Source organism: Arachis duranensis, chromosome 10, assembly GCF_000817695.3.
Source record: "Arachis duranensis cultivar V14167 chromosome 10, aradu.V14167.gnm2.J7QH, whole genome shotgun sequence".
NCBI classification, from domain to species: domain Eukaryota; kingdom Viridiplantae; phylum Streptophyta; class Magnoliopsida; order Fabales; family Fabaceae; genus Arachis; species Arachis duranensis.
This window is the reverse complement of record NC_029781.3, coordinates 101,007,510-101,011,317: the sequence shown is the minus strand read 5'-3', so window position 1 is coordinate 101,011,317 and position 3,808 is coordinate 101,007,510.

Here is a 3,808-nt window from a genome sequence, read left to right as displayed (position 1 = left end):
TTTACCGTATTTTTTATAGTATTGTTATTTTTTAATTTTTAATTTATTAGTACTTTATTATTTAATTAATAATTAAACAAATTATTTTTATGAAAAATTGTTTTTTATATTATATTAGAGAAGAGACCAATATAACAGTTTAAAAAATAAATTGTATAAATATTTAAGAGATAAATATGAAATACATACCTAAAATAAATAAAACAGACAAAATGGGAGTACTTTTGAGAAATAGAGAATTATTTTTGTCTGTTTTATTTATTTTAGGCATATATTTCATATTTATCTCTTAAATATCTATCTATATAATTTACTTTTGTATTTAAAAATTTTAATATTATTTATTTTTTATTTAAAAATCATTTTTACATTATTTTTTAGACTGTTATATTGGTCTCTTCTTTAAAATAATACAAAAAATAATTTATCATGAAGATAATTTATTTAATCATTAATTAAATAATAAAGTACGAATAAATTAAAAATTAAAAGAATAAAAATACTATAAAAAAATACTTGTAAGAAAGTTAAATTTTATCATTTTAAATTTGTGTTATTAATTTTAACAATTTATAGTTTTTTAAATAATTTATGTATGATAAAAGATATGTTTACTTGTTTAGAGTACACATTTTATTATTATATTTGTATATTCCTGATTTTAATTATACTTTTAAGTACTCTGAATAGATTTATTTTATTATATTATATTTTACATATGAATATATATTCCATATATTATTTTTAATGAAAAAAATTTAATAACCGTATTAACCATTAATTATGTTGGTAAGGAGTAATCCACGACAAAAAAAGGATTGAGTGAGAGGACAGGAGATAGCAATGAAGAATGGGGAAGTTACAAGTCATGGGAATTCAATGATTCGTTAAGGAATGATGCACTGTAGAAAGAAATTGTGTGAGAGACAGTAATCAACGCTGCTTACGGGATAGAATTTTAATATTTTAAGAAATTATACAATTATCCATCTCAAATAATAAATTACAAAATAATTCAACTATAGTTAAGATAATAACCAATTAAAGTGTGACACATCATAAAGAGTAATTTACATGTTATTTTAAAGGGAGTTGGGTAGAATTCACCATATATATATATTCTGGGATAATTATATTATTAATAATACGCATGATCCCTTGTTGTCATAAGTATAATTAGTTAGGTTATTGCATTTATCTTTACATCCATGCCTACAACTACAGTTGGTGCTCTTTCACTATCAAAATTAGTCACAGATAAAGGAAACTTTCCACTTATGATATCATATCATATATTATATATTTAAAGAAGCGATTCTAACTTCTAAACCCAAAATTTAAGGGAATATAGTGATGAATTGACTGATCAACTAAAAGTGTTATAGGCTCAAACTTGATAGTGATCTTACCAATAAAACAGCTAGTTCATTCATGTCACATGGTTGCTTTTAATTATTTGATTTATTTCTATGAATATGAATGCCAATAGTAGAGTTTCACCCCACACTAGGATATTATGTAATCCATTTCTATTTCATTTGGTAAAACTTTTATTTTTTTAAAAGTAATTTATTAAAATTAGTTTTTCAAAGATGAGTTTTCAAAAATTATACCAGTAAATAAAATTAAAAGTGATTTTCAAAAAATTATTTTTAACATTTAAAATAATTTTGATAGATGTACGTATAATAAATAGTAAGAATATATAATATTGTATTAGTCTTTTTAACTTTAAAATATGAAATGGCTTTAAAAAAAATCTTCATATATATTTTCAAAATATTCTTAAGTAGGGTTTGGCAATACATATCTTATCCGTGGTATTCAATCCAATCCAATTCGTTCGAGTAGGAATGTAGGATAGACTACCCGATCCGCTGCGAGTAGGGTAGAATCGATTCGGGTAGGGTAGAATCGATTTGGGTATACCTGCCGATAAGGTAGGATATGGATTTAAAATGTATCCTATCTTATTCTACCTGCACCCCATATATAACACATTTTATAAAAATTAGGTATATAAAGTGAATGAGGTGAAAGTTAAATCCACAACCTTTAAGAATGGATTCTCTCAATTTTTTTAAACAATTGAGGGAGTAAAATGTGATCTCTTACTATTAATTTTATAAGTGAGACTAAAAAAAATATGAGAAAGAGAGCAATGAAGGGTTAGAGATTATACTTTATTCTCTCAATTTTTTTAACAATTGAGAGGATCAATTCCCACAACCTTCCTCGTATAATAATTTATAATAAGCGAGCAAACACATGAATTTTCTTTAAGATTTTATTGTTTTTAATTTTAATTTAATTTTTTATTTTATTAATATGTATAAAATTTAGAATGATTGAATTTTATATTTGTTTTAAAAAAATTTGATATTTCTGTGAATATGATAGGATTTAAAATTTTAAAATGCAAGTAGAATTAGAGTTGAGAGATTCTCAATCTACATATAAAACAGGGTAAAGTTTTAATAAAATTTTCAACTCGCAAATAAAATTAGGATAAGGTCCTACCATTGCCATATCCTTAACTTTTCAAAATTAAAAATACAATCACATAAATTTACCAAAATATCTCTCGAATTTTTTACTAAATCCGACCTTTACCATTTTCTTCTTCTTTTATTTAAAGTGAATTAAATATATACTTCTTTTATACCACGTGAGATACAATCAATGACACATGACGAAATTCTGTATAAATTTAATCATATTTTATTCTTTTAGAATAAATTGTGCATCCTTTTCAAGTAATATTGTTATGCAAAAAATTGGAAAAAAAAATCATTACAAACATAGTTGTGTCATATGGAAATTGAAATAATTATTTTAATTCATTCTCCTAATTGTCTCTTAATATTTAAATTTGTAAAATTTAATAAAAATATTTTTTTGGAAACATTAAAAAGATAAAAAACTTTAAACCATTTTTCTTTAAAAGTTAAAAGAATAATTAAAAAGATGAATCAGGACTTTCAATTATTTTTTTTTATTATAAAAAACAGTTGTTAATTTTTTTATTAAATTAGAAAATAATAGAAGTGGCTTAAATATTACCATAAAGGCACATGAAAACTCCTTTTTCACATTTATTTATTAAACCATATCCGAGTTTCAATTATAACAATCATATATATGCATGAAAAGTTTTATTTTCTCCTATCTAAGGATGATAAAGTCTTAATCTACCTTATTAGTTTTATGCTTGGCTAACCTTTTTTGTTTTTATATTATAATTTTTGTTTGTGCCCATCCATTATTATGTTTGGCCTAACTAGAAAAACCAACATTTTGTCCCTGTCCCTATCATATTGTTTCTGTCCTAAAATCCAAGCTACTGTACTGATTGGACATACGTATAGACATGCATGATATAAATACGAGATTATTTGTTTGTAGTATACTATAGTATAGTATCAACATTAAACAATGGATGCTGTTCCATTTGGTGGCATTTAGGTAAATATTGGAAAAGCGTTGGGGTATGGTGGGAAAAACGAGAGTCAAAAGAACGACAACCCGCCAAACACACCAGTCTCTGCAGTAAAATGAACCAAATAAATAATAAATAATAAATAAATAAAGAAAACAGCTGGGTAACTGGGATGATTGCCTACCCGCACGCGCGCGTGTGCACGGCCCTTCGCTCAATTAGAAATTGAGTTACCTGAGTAGGCTGATTCTTATTGGATGAAATTTTTTTAAAAGTGAAAAACATAGTAAAATATAATAAATAAATATTTTAATTTTTAAATCGATGTAACAAAATTTATGTATAATAAAAATTATAAATTTAATAATC